Raw genomic sequence first — 6,782 nt, forward strand, 5'->3', positions numbered from 1 at the left:
ATGGTGTCGGATATCAGTCACAGAAATAGGCGTCGATACTTTTATTTCATCACCGACGTTTTGATCCTCAGGTTTGCAAATGATCAAGGCTCAAAGTTCAGCAACTTGTGAAGTGCCATATTTGCACAGGAGTGTGTCGGGGTTTTGGTGGAATGGCCTCATTAACAAATATGTATCATTGTCATATTAATGGCAAATTAATTAATTATTGGAGATTTACACAATGTTCTACGTCCGGGATTTTTTTCATTGGATGTTTGGATGTTTCACCCTCTCTTTTACAGTGAAACATCCGAAAAGGCTCGAAGTTCAACAATACTAGACGTCGAATAATTTCTGCCAGAATTTTTCATGAATTTTATCACGAATTTTTCAAAAAAATTCTCTAGTTGTTCTTAAAAATCAATCTGAAGTTTCTCCAATCATTTTTCCGAAATTTGTCAGGAATCCCTTTAGGAACCCATATAAGGACTTTATCAAGTGTTCAGCAAACATTCTTTCCATCATTTGATCAATGGTTGCTTCAGGAATTTTGCCAAAGATCTCGTTGGTAAATTTACCAAAGATTGGTTAAGAAACTCTACCGAAGATTTTAATTTAAGGCATTGCTTGAAAGATTCTTCACAGAGTTCCTCTGAGATTAACATAAGAAAATCATTCAAAAATTTCGTATCAATTAAAAAAAAATAAAAGAAAATTTCAAGAATAGTTTTATGCTCAGATTTTTTTCAAAAAAGCTTCATAAATTCTTCCTAGTGAAATTTCCTCAAGGGTTTTCGTAGGAAATCCTTCAATGATTCCATCAAAAATTTCTCCAAAGATGCTTCCCTGATTTTTTTTTCAAACAGATGAGATCAAAAGATTCTTTCAATAACTAGTGCAAGGATTTCTTTGAAAATTTCTGCAAGATTCCCACAGAAATTCTTCCGTTGATTCCTTTCTCAGTTTTACTAGCTATTCCTCCGTACTTTCTCAAAGAAATATTTTAGAAGATCCAGCATGATTCACCTCAGAAATTCGTCCATGAATTCATTTATAAATCGTTCAATTTATCCGAATGTTCTTGTGTAGAATCTTGCATTGATTACTTCTGAATAGCTCCATGGATTCCTCCAGAAATTGCTGCAGGAAAGAAACTTCTTGAAAGTTTAGTTAGGAAATTCTTCCAAGGATTTTTAGAGAATTTTCTTAACGGCAACCTTCAGATACTCTTTTAAGAATTTCTTCAAGTTTTTTTTATGAAGTTTTTCGTGGACTTCTTATGATACTTCATCAGGTATTACTTCAGAAATTTTTCTGGAAACCCTTCGAGGGAATCTTTCAGAAATTATTCCAACTATAATTTCTCATAGTGTTCCTACAGTTATTTTTAAGCAGTACGTTAAGTTTTTTTTTCAATAATTAATCTAAATATATTCTCAGCTATTTCTTCAAGAATATCTCTAGCCTATATAAATTTATCCAAAGGTTGTTGATTTAAACCAGACATTTCTCCAGAAGAATTTCGTAGGAATTTCTACAGGAATTCCTTAAGACATTTCTCGGAAGATTTCTATAGGAATCTTCAGAGAAATTTTTCAAAAATAGATCAACAGTTTCTTCAGAAATAATTTCGGAAAATCAAGTACAAAAAATATGTAAAAAGATTACTCTAGCAATACTTATATATATACCTCATTGAATTCTTCTGGGAAGTTCACCTAAGAAGTTTCTCGAACAATTTCTAAATAAACATCTTCTGGGGTTCTTTCAGGTATTTCCCTGGGATAACTTCAGATTTTCTCCAAGGAAATCTCTCAGGAATTCCCCTACGGATTTCTACCGGGTTTTCTTTAGAAACATCCACAGAAATATGTATCTCTAGCGATTCCTTCTGGATTTCTTTGGAAATTTCAGCGAAGGATTTCTGCATGAATTCTTCCAGGATTTTTTTTTCAAAGAACCTCTTCAAAAAAAGCCTTCACAAAATCCCCCAGTGATTTGCCGGAAATTCCTCCAAGGTTTCTTCTAGAAGCTCCTATAAGGTTTTGTTTAGAAATCGCTCCTGTGATTCTGTCAAAAATATCTTTTAGGATTCTTTCAGAGCAGAGCTACAATTCAAATTCAATTCAATTCGACAGTATCTTATGAATGAGATACTTTGAACTAGAAACGACCGCCATTGAATTTCGTCTGGACAATAGTAACTGAGACTCATAACTTGCAGCACTATTTCAGAGATTCCTTCAGGAGTCCTTTAAAATAATCTTTCCATTTTTTTCAGAATTTCTTCCAATAACTTGTGTAATAATACTTGTGTAATTAACAGGAGGATTTTTTCAAAAAATACTTAGAGGGAAGCAGAAGAATGTCATGAGAATTTCTTTCAAGATTTTCTTTAGCAATTTTCACAAGGATTTGTTTTTAAATTGCTCATCTGTCAGAAATGTCACCTAGATTTTTTTCAGAGATTCCTGCCGAAATTCTTTCAAGCGTTCTTCCAATCACTTCCCTCAGATTTTTTTCCGAAAATTACACAATTATGGAAGGGATTCTTCAAGAAATCTTTGAAGGAATACCTGAAGAAATCTTTGGAGAATTTTCTCAAAACAATCCTGAAAATATTCTTAAAGATACCTCTGGAAATTCACAAAAAGAATTTTTGAAAAAGTTCCAGGGGAATTCTTGGGCAAAATCCCGTTACCAAATTTCCTAAAAAATTCTCCAGGACACCTTGACGCAACTCTGGAAATAATTTTAAACGAATTTCATGAGAAACTGGTGATGAATTGTTTTCCACGGAAAATCCCTATAGATATTCTTTTTTTTTAATGTATGAAGGGACTTCTATCGAACATCCATCATAAATTTCAGGACGAATCACTGGAGTATTTTCTAAAGAAATCCAGGGAAGAAAAATTTCTGAAGGAATAAGTGGACAAAAATCCCTGAAGTAATGCATGGTGTATTTCTGAAGGAAACTCTGCAAAAATTTTAGGAAAAATATGTTTTGAGGGAGTTTTCAAAGGCATCACTGAACAAATAACTGAAAAAATAAATGACTTTTTTATGGATTATCTGAAGGAATACCTGGAAGAACTGGAAAACTTGAAGGAATCACTGAAGAAATTACCAAAGGAATTGATTGTTTTTCTTTTAATAATTCTCCTAATGCAGCGCTGTTGAACGCTCTGCTGGTGTCCTTAAAAGAATTTCTTCAAATATGCAAAGGAATTAATCCTAGAGTATTTTCTGAAGGAATTCCTAAAACGATCGCCGGAAAAGTTCTGAGAAAACATTGAAAAATGTCAGGATAAATCCTACGTAGAATTCATAAAGTATTCCTCGGAGCTTTAAAAACTCCCAAAGCTTGGAGATGAACCTGCCTCGGGCTGAAAATCTCCCCAATAACTCCCGAAGAAATTCTTGAAAAGAACTTTTAAAGAAGTTTCTGCAGGGATCCGTGCAGGAATTCCTATAGATTTCCTTAGAAAAAACTGATGCAGTCATACCTGAAGTCATACCTGGAATTTCAACAAGAGTTTGTGGTAGATTTCCCGAAAAAAATATCAGAAGAAATCCTTGAAGAAGTTTCTGCAAGAATCTCCGAAGGAATCTCCAACGGAACCCCTGTTGAAAACTCGATGGGAATTCTGCTAGAATATCTAGATGAATATGCGAAGAAAAATCTGATGGAATAGCATTTTGAGAAGAAATCTTATCGTGTACAAAGTTCGATACATAAGAGTTTGATTTGGTTTCTATTTTACTGTGAATTTTTATAATTTCGACCAATTCTTGAATAGTTTCCCATCAGAACTTTTCGATCGATTTTGCAGCAGCATCGTTAAAGTTGCACCGAATTCCAGCCTGGCGGAAAGCTCCTTTGATTTGCATCTTTTCGCCCGGGAAAACCGCCACGCCAAGACGTTGTTGGAACAAATGGTCTGGTTCAGTCACCAAACGTAAAATAATGATGTCTCTCGCCAAAATAGACGTTCAATTTATTCTTCAAGCAGCGCGGGCGGCAGCGGGCGGCAACGTTTGTGCGGAAGAAAAATACTGTTTCCTTACCGTCCGTGTGCCACGGTGGATGTATGTTTTTCGAGAAAACCAAAGGAGAACCCTGGAAGAACCATATCATTATCGTGTACACCTCTCTGAACGTCATCGTTGGACCACCGGAGGGAATGGCGGGAAAAGCAGGAAAAGGGTCGGTTATTTCCACCTCATTTAAACCTCACAAATGTGCTGTGCAACTGTGTACCACTCGGGCCAGCTCCGACCGAAGACCATTGACCATTTCTCGTTTTCTTGAGTTTTCTTTCCGCACAGTCGGTGGAAAGGAAAAACTCCGGTCGGAAGTACGGCGGCGTAGAGTTATTGTTTTCACAGGTTGAATCCTGAGGGGAAGGAAACGCAGTAGGTAGGATGTCGTTTTTGCTCATTCAATTCGAGTCTTCAATCAGGATTTTTTGCTGCGCCCATCCTTCCTTGGCTGCCATTACGATGAGCTGATGGAGGAAAAGTTTTGCACAAAAGGAAGGAGGGAGCAAAGTTTTTTCTTCACTTTTAATGAATATTAATGGAGTTGAAGTGTAGCCCCTGTGGAATGGTGGACGGTAGAAATCGTGGTTTTCACCTTGTCTTAGCCCCGAAGAAGTAGTAATGGAAATCGGGTTGGGAGCCTGGGACGACGGTCAACCAACAACCACCAAGGTGCAGCAGGGCTCGAAGGAGACAACTTTTTTGTCCTCTCCTCCTCGGGCTAATATATTCCATTTTGCCCAGTTTGGTACACGTTCATAACTCAGTAGGGCGATGCAGTGTGCTGCAGTTGACGTTTGGACGTGATGTCCTGCTTCCGGGGCCAAAGTTTAGCCCTCACCCGGTGATGATGATGAATGGGCACGTGGTCTGGAGTAGCTTTTACGAGGGACAGTGGGGTCATTCACTTATGAGCACATCAATGAGTAGGGGTTTGCACAATTCCTCTATAAGCCTATTGTTTATTGAAATTGAAGATGATCTAATCGTTACCTCTAAAAAATGTCATTCTTGGAAAAGTGAAGCCTTCAGTAGATTCCTATTCTTCTAAGTGAAGTCGTTTACATCAATTGTTTGTCATATATAAGTGCATTGTTATTCAAAATAAGATCCCACCAACTCAGGGGTGAAACTAACTGTCTTAAATATGTTCATTGCAATATTATACACGTATTGAATCAGAATTTTACAAATGTATTTTGAACATGAAAATTTAAACTTTACAAATGTTCATGTTTGCTACGATTAGGGGGAGTTATCGTCCTAAACCACCTCCTTGGGCACGGGTTTGCTTCCAACAATCTATGACATTTTCTCTATACATATAATGCAAATCATAAATTATAAGTAATGAGAATCTTGAACAATGATTGTTCCCTTTGATCAGATATGTTTAAAATTCATTGTTGCATCACGCTTGGATGCGCTATTACACACTTTAACTGTTCTAACACATTAAGTCACACTGTGCTAGCTAGTTTAACAAAACAATAACGCCAGCCTTTCTTTTTTTCATTACAGGTATGTCCGAGTCAGCTAGAAAACGTGATATTTAAAGTCCGTTGTCCAGTACATTTGTGAAAGAATAAAGCGGTATAGTATGAAATAACCACTTGCACAAATCATGTAAGGAGTTGCAGAGATGAGTGCATACATTGCCATTGAAGATTTCATTACTATCTACACTTACATAGACCCACTCATCTTCACGCACCTGGCCAATCCCTGTCCTGTCATCAACTTAGAAAGCGTCCCGAACCAAAGCAAAAATTAAAAACATATAAGAATTTATAATAATGTAGTTAACAAATAATTATTCGGAACGATCTCACCGAGATCCATCTCGTCGGAAGATCGTACATACGCCTCGATGTCTTTCCATTTCTGTGCCATTTCATTTATTCGTGGCAATAAATCAGCCAACTGCGTTAAACATTTTCAGCACTATTCCCTCAATGTTTACATTCCAAACCGAAAACAGAACTGTCGAGGGGGGCGGACCTTAAGAAACTGCCGAAACAAAAGAACTCACAGTGGACCGGACCTGGTGTGATGGTTAGAACACTTGACTATCACGCCGAGGACCTGGGATCGAATCCCGCTCCCGACAAACTCACAAAATGTGAGTTCTTCCTTCGGAAGGAAAGTGAAGCGTGGGTCGCGAGATGAACTAGCCTAGGGCTAAAAATCTCGTTAATACAGATATAAAAAGGAACTGTCGAACGTACAAGCCGTACACATGCTCACTATAACCTTTTCGCGCCGAACAACAAACTCCCTACAAGCAGCCTCCCGAATCTTGTTGCGTACATGCTCAGTGTTCACATTTTGTGCAAAAAAAAAATGTCGGCTTTGAATCTGCCGAGTTTGGCCACACATGCGATGGCCACAAACTCTCGTCAAGAAATCTTCCGAATCTAGCAACACATATGCTCACCGTTTACTTATTGTGCTGAACAACGAACAATCGGCAAGGAATCGTCCGAATCTAGCCGCGCACACACTCACTATTTACCTACTTGTTTACGCCAAACAACAAACTTCCGGCACGAAACAATCCGAATGTTGACGAGCTTGCGCTCACTGTTTATATTGTGTGGCGAATTACACATTCCCAGTAAGTAATCATCCGAATCTAGCAGCGCACAGGCTCACTGTTTACTTTTTGCGCTGAACAACAGCCTCCTGCAAGAGTAAATATGTATCAAGCCGCGAACGCACTCACTGTTCACATTAAGTTCTGAAGAAGAAGAAGT

This window comes from Aedes albopictus, chromosome 3 (genome assembly GCF_035046485.1).
Source record: "Aedes albopictus strain Foshan chromosome 3, AalbF5, whole genome shotgun sequence".
NCBI classification, from domain to species: domain Eukaryota; kingdom Metazoa; phylum Arthropoda; class Insecta; order Diptera; family Culicidae; genus Aedes; species Aedes albopictus.